General features: G+C 37.3%; 1 long non-coding RNA gene across 1 annotated transcript; it reads left to right on the top strand.

The window, feature by feature from the left end:
• Positions 1-8,242: 8,242 nt before the first annotated feature.
• LOC140035328 (uncharacterized) lies at positions 8,243-15,352 on the top strand. Its single transcript, XR_011839441.1, has 3 exons — positions 8,243-10,863; positions 14,369-14,432; positions 15,072-15,352. It is a non-coding gene; the product is annotated as an uncharacterized lncRNA (long non-coding RNA).
• Positions 15,353-15,913: the final 561 nt, after the last annotated feature.

The following is a 15,913-nucleotide window of genomic DNA, read 5'->3' as shown; positions in this document are numbered from 1 at the left end:
TTAATCGACCTCTATAAGGTTTTCCTTTATTGGCCGCCACAATTCATGTGGTTGGGACCAAAAACCTTACAAGAGACATTTTAGAATTTAGGTTTGCATTTTTTCTTTCTTTTTACATTCATGTAGTGCATCCAAATGTAATAAATTCTTTGGTTAAAACAAGAAAAACTTTGATTAAATCCCGCAACTAGCCTTGGCTAGGTCGAAGGGGTGCCTTGGATTTTTATCCTTGCCTTCCCCTTCGTCAAATGTGACTCCCGAACCTTTTTCATTGGTTTACGTGGACTAGGAGTCGTTTAAAAGGGGTTTCTTACAACTTTTTCCTAAAAAATTCATTTTTAGGTGACTTGGTACACCTTAACTCATTACCAAGTGGCGACTCCCATTTTTCCAAAAACCCTTTTTAAACTATAATTTTGGGTCAAATCGTCGCATTTTCAAACCCCCATTTAGACCCACATTTCTTTTTCCAATCATAAATTCAAATACATTTTTTTAAACCATTTATTTATTTATCAAAAAATGGGGCGCGACAGTTGGCGACTCCACTGGGGACATTCGAGAGTCCGAGCAAATTTGATTTAATCAACCTTTTTCTTCTTTTAACCTTTTCATATATCACATTTGGGTGTTTTAGGGTTGCATCTTTTTCCTTTTTTAGGATTTTGCATCACTCGCGTCTCAAATTACTCCCTCGATCACGAATGTATGATTGGTTGATTGGATGTTTACTTACTTATCTCGCGCTTGCATTGCATTTGGGGGGGTGTGTGTCACCTTTAGAGCCTCGCGTGGTTCTCAACCCTTTCCCTCAAAAATAGGGAACAATTCATACGTGCACGTTTATTTATTGTTATCCCATTTTATTTTATTTTCGTGGGCGCTATCCCACACCGCCTTGTAGGATTAGGATTGATTGCCTTAGGTAGGCGGATGGTGTGCACTGCGCCCATAGCGCTACCTAAGGGATCACTCGAGCCACCGATCGAAGGCCTTGGGAGTGATGACCCTTTGCCTTTAGGTCTGAAGGCTTGGGAGCCGAAGCCTTATCGAGTCTAGTTGCATTAGTGAGCCCCAGCCTCATGCATCCATGTTAGACTCGCCTAGGGTAGAGTCGACCTTACCCTATTAAGCACATTAGGCACGAGGGAAGGGGTTTCCACCCCTTTTACTTGTTTTTATTTGTATTTCTTTTCTTAATTGCTCCCAATGTGTTATGTGTACTATCAATTGCACTAACCATTCTTTTGTTTTCCTGACTTGCATTCATGTGCCTTAGCAATAAGAGGCCCCTTGGGCACTCTTTTAGTGACTTACCCACTAGATAACTCACATGTTTAAATTTCAGTCATTACACTTAATTTTCAGTAAATACATTTTTCATTTTTAGACCTTTTTCCCCCGATGCATTATTTATGTCCTTTAGGCCATATTTGTGACATATTTACATCGCTTTAATAAATGGCATCATGCATCCACCTTAGAAGGGAATGCCACATAGGGAATCCCGTTTTAGAAATCAGCCACCCCATGTCTCGGATATATAATTCAATGAGACTTGCACGTTTACCTTTCTCGTACCATCCAAAGGGGTAGTGCACAAGGTAGGGTAGGATCCGATCATTTTTCATAAAGCGATCCTTGGAATATGAGCATCTAATAATCGCTTTTTGGCCATTTTTAAACCTAACTGGTAAAAATCCCTTGCGTAAAGGACATTAATTTGAAGAAATTCACAAATAATTCCTTATCATTGAGACAGTTAATAAACTGAGGCCAAATAGTGATTTTAGAAGGCTCATAGACTATTTTTTTGAAACCATCAATGGCCGAACGATTCAATCGATCCATTTTGTCAATTCCTAATCAATTTTGAATAAATCAATTCATTTGACCAATTTACCCTTTTTAGGGTCATTCGGTCAATTTTTGAATAAATCAATTTCATTCAATTCATTTGACCAATTTACCCTTTTAGGGTGATTTGGTCGATTTTTGCATAAATCATCAATCTCCATTTTATTCATTGGACCAATTTACTCATTTCTTAGGTCAATTCAATCAATTTTGAATAAGTCATCCGATTTCATTTGACTAGTTTACCCTTTTTAGGGTGATCTAGTCAATTTTGAATCAATCATTCGATCCATTGGACCGATTTGCCTAGTTTTAGGGCGAGTTGGTCAAATCATCATTTCACTCGATCTGTTTGATCAATTGACTTCATTCAATTCATTTGATTAGTTTAATTCATTCTTAGGGTTATCCATTCAATTTTGAATAAATGCATTTGACCATTTTACCCTTTTTGAAGGCGATTCGGTCGATTTTTGAATAAATCATCCATTTTATCCAATCCATTTTGTCAATTCATTCATCATTTGACCAATTGATTCATTTGACCAATTTACCCTTTTTAGGGTCATCAGGTCGATTTTTGAAAAATCATCCATTCATTTGACCAATTTACCCTTTTTAGGGTCATCCGGTCAATTTTTGAAAAATCATTCATTCATTTGACCAATTTACCCTTTTTAGGGTCATCCGGTCAATTTTTGAAAAAGTCATCAATTCATTGGACCAATTTACCCTTTTAGGGTGATTTGGTCAATTTTTGCATAAGTTATCAATCTCCATTTCATTCATTTGGCTAATTCACCCATTGGTAGGGCAATCGAACCAATTTTGAATAAATCAAGTTTTCATTTAGTCCATTTGTCCAATTTACCCTTTTTTAGGGTGATTCGATCAATTTTTGAATAAATCAATTTCATTCAATTCATCTGACCAATTTACCCTTTCTAGGGTTATTCGGTCAATTTTTGAATTCGGTCAATTTTTGAATAAATCAATTTCATTCAATTTATCTGACCAATTTACCCTTTCTAGGGTCATTCGGTCAATTTTTGAATAAATCAATTTCATTCAATTCATCTGACCAATTTACCCTTTTTAGGTTCGTTCGGTCAATTCATCAATTTCATTCAATTCATTTGACCAATTTACCCTTTTTAGGGTCATACGGTCGATTTTGAATAAATCATCATTTCACTCAATGCGTTTGATCAATTGATTTCATTTAGTTCATTTGATTCATTTAATTCATTTTTTAGGGTTATCCATTCGATTTTGAATAAATAATCAAATTTCATTCAATGCATTTGACCATTTTACCCTTCTTAAGGTAATCTAGTCAATTTTTGAATAAACCATCAATTTCATCCTATGCATTTGACCAGATTTCCCTCTCTTAGGGTTTCGGTCTAAGGTTCACTGAATGACCTAGTCTAAACATTGCAATCTCTTTTACACGTCATTTTTTTGTGTCAATCAAGTCAAGCAATCCATTCGGACTTTGTCCTAATTTTTAGGACAAATGTGTCTTTTCACTCCAATTGGAGGCCAAATTTTTCAAATCATTTTTTTTTTCACCCAATCAACTGATCGGATTCATCAGGTATTGTATGGTGCCTACCCTAGAGGATTGCATTTTCATGCTAGGCCTACCTTTGGCACAAAAGGGGTTCCCTCATAGGACATGCATACCGATTTTGCAGTCTTGTTTACTAACTCGGGTTATTTTTCTTTTGTTTTTCCCCCTCCCCTGCATTCATAAAAAATGTTTCAATAAGGCAAAAATATTTTTCTACATTTGATAACATTTCTGATCTAATAAAGTGTGAAAATTACAAGTATTATTTGATTCTTGGGCAGATCCTACAATGGAAACGTGAAAGACCCATCTAAAAGTTCTAGACTAAGAGCTTCTAAGAGATTTCATAATTATTTTTTAAAAGAAGACTCTGTATATTGGATTTGTTAATACATTCTTGTTCCCAAAAGAGGCAGAAATGTGTATATGGGGAGTTCTTAGAAGTTTTTCTCTTCTCATTTGTATTATAATTGAATGAGCATTTTGTTTCAAACTCTTTCAGCAATAAAATTTTTGGACAATTATTGTTTTGTATATCCATGTACATTTCATTCTTTTTGCTCATTGGAAATTTCATGATGAATTTTAAGAAAATAAGACTAAATTGAGATTTCCTCAACCTCCAGTCTGAAAATTCGCAAGTGTATGCTTTCTAAAATTCTTGCGTACACTAGATTGGTGATCCGAGCTATCCAATAAGAGTGCTCAAAGTTAAAAGAAGTCACTCAAAAGACCCAATGAGATACCTTTTTTTCCTTTACTGTACAATTCATATTTTGCCCACTCCTATTGACCCCAAAATAAAATCAGTCACATTGATTGATAAATTGCAAATTGGGGCAATCTTTGCTTGGAAAAATGTCCATAGCGTCTAATTAGATTCAATTCACATCTCAATGAAAGCAAAAATGTGCATTATTCTTGTTTGTTTTGAAAATTTGGAATGATACTTTAAGTATTCGTTTCTCTATCCATACAGTTTTTATCATTTGCTCTCCCATTTGAGCCTTTGAAAGAATAATTTCGTTTCAAATAAGAGTCTTAAAGCTCACTACCCTACATTGGAAAATTTTCACATATCAAAAGGGGAATGGATTCTCAATGAGCGTTTCGTCACCTTAATTGTCATGGAACGTAAGAATGATGCTTTGGCCGTCGTTTCTACAATCTAAACACAATTTACCCCTTGCATTCTCATTTGAGCTAAATTGATGGTTCTTTTCAAAGCACCTATGATCGCACCCCACATTGGGGAGGGAGATTGGAGTTTTTTTCAAAAAACAAAAAAAAACAAAAAACAAAAAAAAAACAAAAAATGCTAAAACTCAAAAGGGGGAACCGCAAATTGGGGAAATTTGATTCTACCTGAGCTTCAATTGTGAGAAAAAGAAGAGTGAAAAGAAAAGAAAGAAAAGTTGTCTGGCGGATCCTCTATGTTTCACAGATATGGATGACCAAGGGTCTTCCTCAGTCAGTTGATTCAGGTGCATGCAAAAATTTTGCATTAATAAAAATTTTCCTTTCAGAGTTAATGCAAGGAACGGATTAAAAGTCAGGCTCTCTTCTTTTCCAATCGAACATTCTATCCCTAATTATCCCTTTTGAGCTTTCAGAATAAATTACTTCGTTTGGCAACCCCTGAGAATCGCAAACCCCACACTGGGGTAACTTTGAGTTGGAAAAGGAAAGAAAAGTCCCAAGAGGTGAAAAGTGCTAAGGCAACAACAAAAGCAAAAGAAAAGAGAACTTCAGTTCAAAATAAACTGGGGCAAATTTTGTGAAAATTTCAAAAATGGCAGAAAGCCGAAAAGTCAAAAGAAGAAAGAAAATGAAAGAGAAAAAGCCTCAATTGAGCATAAACTGGGGCAAATTCTGATTTAGCCCTAAAATAGGGTTGGCGCAGCAATGCGATCTCAGATTATTCAAACCACTTTTGAAATCCGCTTTCAAGCCTTAACTTTTCTAAGCACCCCACCAGACCCCATTACAAAAGCTGAAAAGTCCTGACTTCTGTTCTTTGCAATGGCCCTGTCAAGAAAATTTCTGATGCCGGAAAATTTTAGCTGTATTTCTGAATTGCTTGAGTATGGGGGCTGACTCTACTCACCATGTGAAAACCCATCAGCTCGAGGGAAAAGAAAAGAAGCGAAAGAAAAGCAAGAAAAGAAAATGCCGAAAATTCGACGCTGAAGTCCCTGGGGAATGATGAGAAAATCCAAACAAAGTTCAGAATTTTCGAGTTCAAAATAGGGGCAATTTTGGAAAAATGCGATCTTCGGAGCTATGTCCTTGAAAGTTTTATTCTTTAGCTATCGTTTTCAAGCCACATTACAAGCTAACAAAGTCCATCGTTGACTTATTCCTTCATGACAATCCAAAGGGAGGATCATGCTCATAAGAAATTCATCAAATCATTTGTGATCATAAGGGTATAACCCTTTCCCACATGTTTAGCTATCACTTCTGTACATACGTTACAAGCCTAGAAGCTTGCATGTTGACTACGTTTTCTTAAGAAATGAGGGTGACAAACTATTTGCTTTCACTAAGATGTGACATTTGATGGATTACATACAACTGGGGCACAAAAATGAGACAAATTCTGACTTCCCATTTCCTTAGCCATTTCAAAAATAAAGTCACTTGATTGGTCCCGAAAAGATGAGCCAACTGAAAATGGTGACTCATTACCCAAAGCACAGATGCTAAAAATGAGGAAGAAATCCTCTGTGATTTGGTTTTATTTCAAGAAATTCATCATGAAGTTTTTCTTTTTGGAAACATAGTTTCTTACTATGTTCAGTAAATGGAAAGTCATCCAAACAAGTTTTTGCAATTAAATGGCCCATACTGGGGCAAATTTTTGTTATGAGATTTCGTGAAAACAAGCCCACACTGGGGCAAAATTTTTATAGTTCATTTGAGGATTTCGTCCAAGAATCAAATAATGCATTTTTCAAATCAATCACGCTGTTTCTTTTCATGTAAATGTGAATGCATGTCATATTTTGGTAAGCCCCATGTGCAGGTATTCATTGTTGAAATCGACGAAAGAGCATCTGGTGATGTGGAAGGCCGATGCCGAAGAAAGAGAAAAAGAAGGGAAAAGGGCCCTACACTGGGGCAAATTATTTTTGAAAAAGATTCTTACAAAAAATCAGAAAAATTCAAAAATTTCAAAAGTCAAAAATCAAGTTCAAATTCTTGTTTCTTGGAAAATCAAATTTAATTGCTTGTTTCTTGGCAAATCAAATTCAATTTCTTGACCAATTGGATGGCAGGATTGGGTTTTATCCCACTGACCATTCGCAAAAGCACGTTGGGACCGGGTTTTATCCCGCCAAGGACCGGGTATAATCCCGCTGACCGCTTTTTATCAAATTGGGACCGGGTTTCATCCCGCCAATCTCGGCAGGACCGGGTATAATCCCGCTGACCGCTTTTTATCAAATTGGGACCGGGTTTCATCCCGCCAATCTCGGCAGGACCGGGTATAATCCCGCTGACCGCTTTTTATCAAATTGGGACCGGGTTTCATCCCGCCAATCTCGGCAGGACCGGGTATAATCCCGCTGACCGCTTTTTATCAAATTGGGACCGGGTTTCATCCCGCCAATCTCGGTAGGACCGGGTATAATCCCGCTGACCGTTTTTTTTATTAAATTGGGACCGGGTTTCATCCCGCCAATCTCGGCAGGACCGGGTATAATCCCGCTGACCGCTTTTTATCAAATTGGGACCGGGTTTCATCCCGCCAATCTCGGCAGGACCGGGTTTCATCTCGCTGGTCGATCATCATGGCAGGTTCGGGTTTAATCCCACTGGCCAATTCATTACTGGAGCAAATCTGTGGATACATTTTCAAATAAAGTCTTATATAGTTTTCTTCATACAATCCCATTTAAATTACTGTTCGGGTCTACCCCGTTTTAAATTTCTGTTCGGGTCAGTCCCGCGATTCAAAGCTTATTCGGGTCAGTCCCGTGATTAAAGCTTGATCGGGCCAGTCCCATGATTTGAATTTCCTTCTCTGGTCTATCCCGTTTACGTTTCTGTTCGGGTCTATCCCATTTTACATTTTCTGTTCGGGTCAGTCTCGTTTTTAATTTTATGTTTGGGTCAGTCCCATTTTAGAATTCTTGTTCGTTGGAATCATTTTTGCAGCCAAATAATGCAGGTAAGTATTTGGTGTCTACTTCTTTGTCTCAAGTTTTTTCAAAACTCAGACAAAGAGGGGCAAACTGTAGACACCAAATTTTTGGTGTAATTTCATTTACTGTTTAGTTTTTTATTTGTCGTGATAGTTTTATTCGATTTTTAGTTTTTAGTTTTTAGTTTTAGTTTATTTTTAAGTTTTAGCATAGAATTTCTTGAAAAAAAAAGAAAAGAAAAATCATGAAAAAAGAGAAAAAAAAAGGAAAATTGGTCACAAAAATACGTTCAAATTCAATCTTTTGGCACTTTAGTTATTTTTATTAAGTTATTTTGAGAAAAGAAAAGAAAAAAGGAAAAAAAGGAAAAATGAAGAAAATTTGAAAAAATGGACATTTTTGTTGTTTTTATTTGTTTAGTTTGTTTTTTATTTTATTTATTTGTTTTCATTATTATTACATGGTTTTGTCATTTTGTTATTATTATTATTATTATTTATATTTTGTATTTGTTAAGTTAAAAAAAAAAAAAAAAAAGCTGCGTGCATGCAAGCTGCATTTTTTGCAGCTTGCAAAGGAACTTTGGGGAGCTCCTTAGCTGCAAATTTCAGGAAGTTGTTAAGGGTTTAGGTTGGAGTTCCCATATAAATAGAAAGGCAGGAAGACAGCCGCAAAAGGATTGAGGAGAGAGTTTCGAAGGAGAGAAAGAGATTGACGGGAAGAAATAGAAAAAAAGAAACGGCAGAGAACGGAGAAGAACAAGAGGGCAGCCGTAAGAATTGAGTGGAGAACCAGAAAAACTGTGAAAAAAGGAGAGGTTTTTCATCAGAGAGGTGACGGCCGCAACTGGAAAAACAGAGAAGGGGTTGGCGGCTGCATCAGAAAGGGGGGATTAGGAGAGAGCTCCCGTGAGAGAGGTTCTGGAGAACGGCAGAAGAAAAACCAGGAAGGGAGAGACAGAAGGGAAGAACCGAGAGAGAATTTTGAGACGGTTTGAGAGAGTGAGAAGGAAAATCAAGCACGAGAGCTCACGGCTGAGTGAGATTAGGGGGGTAGAATCCGAGGGATGACAACTGACCGAGACCTAAAGAAAATAGAGAAACGGAGGGCTGGAAAGGTTTGAAGGGGAGGATCGGTTCGCAAGGAGAAAGAAAACAAGAGTTGAGGGTTTCATTGGGAGAGCCCGGGAAGGTGAGAAGAAAAGAGTGAGTGAGAAGCTTTCGACTAGAAAGAAAGGCGGTGCAGAATCTAGAAGGCAGGCGCATCAAAAGGTGAAACTTTTCCAGTTTTGTTTGGTTTGCGTCAAGGATCCATCGCTCCTTCATCAAGGTGCTGTCTTTTGCAACTCAAAGGAGCAAAGGTAACCTGTCACTTCTCTTTTCTTTCGGTCCCAAATCATCGGACTTTCATCTGGGTATCAAAAATCTTTGTTTGCAAATTTGCTGTGAGTTTCTTCTTCCATGTTTTTCTTGTTCTTTGTGTATCTTGGAGAGATGGTGAATCCGTATCATGGCTGTTTGTCTTAGAATGTCCGATGATGAAGCTGTAAGTTTTTAGTTAGTTTCGTATGATATCACCATGAATTTCATAAGAAATAGAAACCAATTGCTTTCTCTGTGCACCCTTCATGTTTCTCCCTTGTTTAGATCGACAACTGGTCTGTGGATCATTTGTTATGGTTGTTAGGACCTTTAAGAGTAAGATTTAGAGTTTGCCATAGCAAGTTTCAAAGTCTCAATTTTGCTACAACCGTGCGGGTAGATTCTTTTGAGTTTGCTATGTATCACGGGGGGTTTGTGCATTATTTGGTGTCTTGTTGTTGTTTGCTGACCATGAGGATGATTTTGCGCTGAGTGATGTTTCTTGGCTGCCAAGAGGGAATGAAATGGTTTTTCTTGTACTGAATAATGATTTTTGCTTCATGGTCCGAGAGTCAATCTGTTTTCTCGAATTTTCTGGTTCGGCATTTCGAGGGAAGGTTGATATCTTCATTGCTGAATTCTTTTGGTTTCCTTGCTGTTAAAATGGATGTTTGAATATGTGTGTGAGTTTGGTGGATAAAGGGTGAGTCTAATACAATGGTTGCGGTGTCCAATACAATGGTTTGAAGCTGCAAAGTTCATAGCAAAGCAACAGGCTGTTACGTTTTTTCTGTGCTGTTTTCTTTTTCTTAATTGCCCATTGAGTTTTCACACTTAAGTTGCATGCTTAATCTTACTTTGAATGGAAGAAATGAATTGATCTGGCATTGGGTTTGCACGTTTAGGGGCTGAAATGCTTGAATCATGTTCAAATGCTTGATGAAAAGTAAATTCCAGGTTGCTAAGCCACTGCTACACGAACGTTCTGTCCAGATTTTTGCACCAATTTCTGCTATGTTTTCTTGTTTGTTTGGATGACAGAGTCGAGTGTTTTTTGTTGCTTAGTTTTAAAAACTATGATCTTGGTTGAAAATTGTTGAGCAAGCTGCATTCAGATTTTTGTTTTGACCACCAAGAGCTTAAGAGCAAAGAGTTGCGGAAGCAGCCTTGGCTGGAATTTGCAGAATGCATAAGTTCCTTCGTGATCTTTTGCACCAGTTCCTCTTATGTTTCTTGTTTGTTTGGATGTCAAAATCATGTCTTGTTTGTTTAGCTCAAAGTTTGGATGTGGAATCAAGAACACTTCGGTTAAAGTATGCGCTTGGAGTCTGAACTTGGTGTTGGAAAGTAAAATGCAGTTGTTGCAGAAAACTTGCGGCATTTCTTATTTTTCCTTCTATTGCTGTTCTTAAATCCTCTCTACACCTTTGATGATCAGCACCATTTTCTTGTTTCTAACCTGCCATGAAGTTGCATGTTTAGTTAATGTTAGTTAGTTCCAAGTCCTGGCATATGGTTAACATACTTGCATGTCTAAATGTAAGGAAAACCTTGGCAGAAAATTAGCAACCAGAAATGAAGAAGCTGCTCGTATGCATGCATGTAAATGTTCAAGAAAATTGGACTTTAACCCCTCAAGTTTTCCCTTATGCCACTATGACCCAACCAATTGAATAATGTCCTCAATTTGGCCCTTGGCAGCTTTAGTTTTTGCAATTTCATTGTTTGTTTTGCTTCAATTAACTACCATGTTTTGTCAATTGCACTTAAGCCATGACTTTAGAGGCTTTACGATCAAGTGAGCTTCGTTTTGCACGTTTTCTTTAATTTTTCCAAATAAATTGGTACCTTGACCATTTCTTTTATTTTGGAGGATAAATAAGTGACTTCACCCCATTAGAGCTCCAACTCAAGGGAGGTATAACTTCTTTTATCTTTTTTGTCTCTCCTATGTGATCCAACGTGCTACGTGAAAATTGCATGTTTACTTGCTTCCCTTGCTTTTCCTTAATTCCTTTCATTTTCATTTTTACTTTTGCTTTTTATTTAAGTTATTTTTTATGGGGTATGTGTACACCTCTTGGCTTGTAATAGATAGGGCTTGGAGGAGCATTTGATGAAGACCTATTGAAGACATGTGCCTAGCTAGCAAATGTAATAGTTAGGGCTTTAATTGTCTTATTTGTCTTGCATGCTTATGTGCTACGTGTTAATTTGCTTTATTAGGGCCTTGCATCTAGTCGAGCATGCTAAGTGTTATGTGCTATGTGTTCACGAGTGTTTGGCATGTCTACTCGCTTTTCCATGGCCATGAATGAATGTGATGGATGAATGTACGTTTCCACTAGTCCAACGCTAGTCGGAATTCATAGAATGGGCTAGTCCAACGCTAGACCCTTAGGGATTTCCCCTCGTTAGTACATGTTTGCATGTTCATTACATGTCATGCATTTTTTTTTTTAGTTTTATCATTTGGCATGTCCCTCTAATCCCCTTTCCCCTCACTTTAGGTCTTGCATCTCATGCTAGTTAGGGTACATTTGCCTGAAGAGTCCCCTCCGATAAGGGAAACGAGCGAGTGTGGCTACTCGATAGCCTTAGCACGCTAGTTTTGCCTTCTAATCAAAGGGAAAATCGAAGTCGAAAAGTTAGTAGTCATTCCCATACCCGACCTGATGCATTCCTTTAGGTTCATTCATTCTCATTTATCACTTACTCATTTTTTTTTTCCAATTCACATTTCCTCATCACTTTTCCTTTCCTTATTGTTCAATTTGATTTCTACTTCACAAAATTGCACTTAATTACACCTATATGCACTTATCACTATATTTCATACACTTGCACACAAACACTTGGATTTTTCATACAAATTCACACATGCACCTTTCCATACACTGGCACACAAACACTTGGATTTTTTACAATTTCACACGTGCACCTTTTTATACACTTGCACACTTGCACTTTAGCCATCATTTGCATTAATCGACCTCTATAAGGTTTTCCTTTATTGGCCGCCACAATTCATGTGGTTGGGACCAAAAACCTTACAAGAGACATTTTAGAATTTAGGTTTGCATTTTTTCTTTCTTTTTACATTCATGTAGTGCATCCAAATGTAATAAATTCTTTGGTTAAAACAAGAAAAACTTTGATTAAATCCCGCAACTAGCCTTGGCTAGGTCGAAGGGGTGCCTTGGATTTTTATCCTTGCCTTCCCCTTCGTCAAATGTGACTCCCGAACCTTTTTCATTGGTTTACGTGGATTAGGAGTCGTTTAAAAGGGGTTTCTTACAACTTTTTCCTAAAAAATTCATTTTTAGGTGACTTGGTACACCTTAACTCATTACCAAGTGGCGACTCCCATTTTTCCAAAAACCCTTTTTAAACTATAATTTTGGGTCAAATCGTCGCATTTTCAAACCCCCATTTAGACCCACATTTCTTTTTCCAATCATAAATTCAAATACATTTTTTTAAACCATTTATTTATTTATCAAAAAATGGGGCGCGACAAGAACAAACGTGTTAAAAATATAAAATGAAATAATGTACAATGCAGATGCAATTAAAATGAATGAAATAAATTAATTGGGGTAAATAAATAAATAGATAAGCCCAAAAAAAAAAGAAAATTTCGGGTCCTCACATCTTTCCTCCCTTAAAAGAATTTCGTCCTCAAAATTCATACCTTGATTTACAAATAACTCTGGTGACTTTTTTCGGATCTCCTCTTCCAACTTCCCAAGTTGCTTTCTCGATTCCATAATTTCTCCATAAGACTTTCACTAGAGGGATTTGCTTGTGTCTTGTGTGAGAACCCGTAAAAACCCTATTTTTTTTTTCCTAGGGTTTATTACCCCTTAATTGCATAATTTTTGCATTTTCTGGCTTAGAAATATTTTCTGGTAGATTTTATGCGTAATTATAGTTTTAAGATGATTTTTCTAGTATTAGAGAGTTTTTAGAAAATTAAGAGTAAATAGTGGACGTGGGACCCACTAGTGCGAAAAGTTCGGAAAAATTCGGCCAATAAGGTTAAGTTTCGGATACTGTGTAAAATTTATCGGGTGTTAAGAGATAAGTAGAGTGTGTGAAATGATTGATGTGAGAGAGAAAAGAAAGGATAGGATTGCATTAATTGAGGTGCCAAGTGTCATTGTTTCATTGGGTTTGACTTAAGGCTTACTATTCATGTTTTTGACTTTTGACCCATTAGTTAAATATCTCAAAAAATTGACTAAAACTCACCATTTTCTTCTCTTGTTGGCCGGCTCTCTAGCTCAAGGAAGGAAGGAGAAACTCTTCAAGTTTTAGCTTCTACTTGGTGCAAATCAACCAAAAACATTTGCTTCCATCCATTTCACTCCATAAAATCCTATCTTTTAGTGCTAGTAAGGGTATTAGTGAAGTTGTTTTGAAGAGCTAAGGTGTCAAATATCCTCCTCTCTCTTGTTTCTTGGTAAGTGATGCTTCAACCTCTCCCCTATACCTAATGATGGTTATATGATGCTTAATGGTGGCATGAGTGAAGGAATATATGATTTATTTCTTGGTTTGAAGTGATTTGGTTGAGTTTTTTATTTTTTTGAGGAATTTTCTGGTTTCATATGATCTTGATGGTGTGGTTGTTTTTGATGGTTGGTAATAAGGGGCTTTGGCTCTAGTAGGTGCATATGATAGGAAATTGCAATCAATTTTGAATTTGGAAGAATTTCTGGAAAAATTAGGGGTCTTGGTTGAACATTCTGTCCGAAATTTTAGGTCATAGATAGAGGCCGAATTGGACTTTGCTCAAAACATGAAAGTTGTAGGTATTGATGTGTTTGAGATGCCTGCAAAATTTCAGGTCATTTGGATTAGTGTGGAGTGAGATATGACGAAATTACTGTAGCTGTTCTGCTTTGGACAGAATGCGAAAACTGTACTGGTTATTGGCCATTTTGACTGGAATTGGTTTGGATTTAGTTGTTGGTGTCTTCTGATGAAATGTATCTGGATGTCTTAGCTAACATATGCCTTTGGAATTTCGGCATTTGGACTTGTATAGACTAAGTTATAGTAATTACAGTTTTGTGTGATTTGCAAACCTGTTTTGGTAATTCTGGTATAGTATTTGGCATTTTCGACCTAGTTAAGCTAGGAACTGGATTGAGTGACCTTCTACATTGTTGTAGCCCTGTTTCATAGCTTCGAAACGGTGGGTCTTACACCCCCATCCGATAACCGTAGAGAATTTTACACCATTACCGCATAATAAGGGCAAAACAGTTTTCTATTTGGGGCCAAGACTAAGGCCATTTTCTAATTTCTGGTTTGCTATTATGCTCATTTATGCATATGAAACCCTATTGGGGTTGTGTTTAGCATTGCTATATGACTCGTTATCGAGTCTCATTGCATTTGTTGCGTGATTTTAGGGCGTGACGGTGGTGCACAACGTTCTTTTGACTAAAGTATTTGAAACCGCATTGTGCTAGCTAGGTGAGTGTACTACTCACTTATGTGCTATTACATGGCTTTGATCTTTGTACTTGAGATGTTGAATGTTGATTGATCCAAGTGAGAGTGTACTTTATCACTTTCACTTATTGTTTCGCATGTTATTGGAAAGTTATATGAAATGTTATATGAAATGTTATATGAAATGAAATACATGACTTCAAATATTATCCATGAGCTCAACCCCATTGGTTATTGATTGAATCGAGCCGGCGAGGGCTTGGTCGTGCCAATTAATGCGCCTTGGGGCAACATCATAGGGAATCTTGTAGTATGAGAGACTCTTGATTCCGGTTTACTCGAGTAATACCACAATGCAAGTGTTTGGATTTCGGGCCCGGTTGAGGAATGTTAGGAGGAAGGGAATGGAAGTTAAGAGGAGTCTACGGTTGGTTACCTTTCAGACATTGACGGAGAGTCAATGAGACCTGATCAAGAATTCAAACGAGGAAAAGGGCTCTTGAGAGCCACCCGTATCCTTTTTTTCCTCATTATTAATGTGTGGCTTTATTTATTTTGGTAAATTGGACTGTTAAACTTGATGTATCCATGAACTTGGTTGCTTGAGTTGTATTCTCACTGGGCAATTAGCTCACCCCGTTCCTTTTGTTTTCCTTACAGGAATATGACTCTTTTGGAATGAATTTTGATAAATGGTTGCCGAATGAACTAGATGAATGACTCTTTTGTATTGTATATAAAATGGGACCCTAAATGTATCATTAGGGTCATTTTCACTTTTGTTTTGGCAAACCATATATGTAGTGACTTTTGTATCACTTTTAAACGTCATTTTGGTTTGTAAAGGCTAAATGTTATGTGGTATATGTAATTCGATGTTTGGTTGGGTTCGGACGAGTCGGTTACTATTCATGGCCGACCCCAGATTTCATTTCCTTTTATTTTGGGTTATTTTGCCCTTTTGCCTTATTTGCGCGCGCTATAAGTTCCGGAATGTGAAAGATCGCTCTATACTGCACCGTTAGTCCTGGCGAGAGCTGGGCAGGCAGTCCGCTAACCTCTTTGGTTCGCCTTAGGGGAAGGTGGGGCTGTCACATCTTGACTCCTTCACTTTTCGATCTAAGAGTTTTACTGGCTTTTTTTCATATGACAAATTCTCATTAATTTCTACTTCTTCCAGTCGTAACACATGAGACGGTTCGAGATGATATTTCTTAAGTATGGAGACATGGAAGACATCATGAATTCTGAATAAGTTCAAGGGTAGTTCCAACTTGTAAGTCACGTTCCCTACACGCTGGATAATCTTATAGAGTTCTACAAATCTCGGTTACAACTTCTTTCCTTTTCCCGCCATTAGACTTGTTTTCAAAGATGTAATCTTGAGGAACACTTTATCTCCAACCTCAAATTTCAAATCTTTCCTCTGATTATCCGCATAACTCTTTTGGCGGTTTTGAGCCATTCGGATCCTTTGACATATCAACTTCACCTTCTCAAAG

Source organism: Coffea arabica, chromosome 2c (genome assembly GCF_036785885.1).
Source record: "Coffea arabica cultivar ET-39 chromosome 2c, Coffea Arabica ET-39 HiFi, whole genome shotgun sequence".
In the NCBI taxonomy this organism is placed as follows: domain Eukaryota; kingdom Viridiplantae; phylum Streptophyta; class Magnoliopsida; order Gentianales; family Rubiaceae; genus Coffea; species Coffea arabica.
The sequence above is the reverse complement of the archived record's forward strand: the minus strand, read 5'-3'. Positions and strand labels throughout refer to the sequence as shown.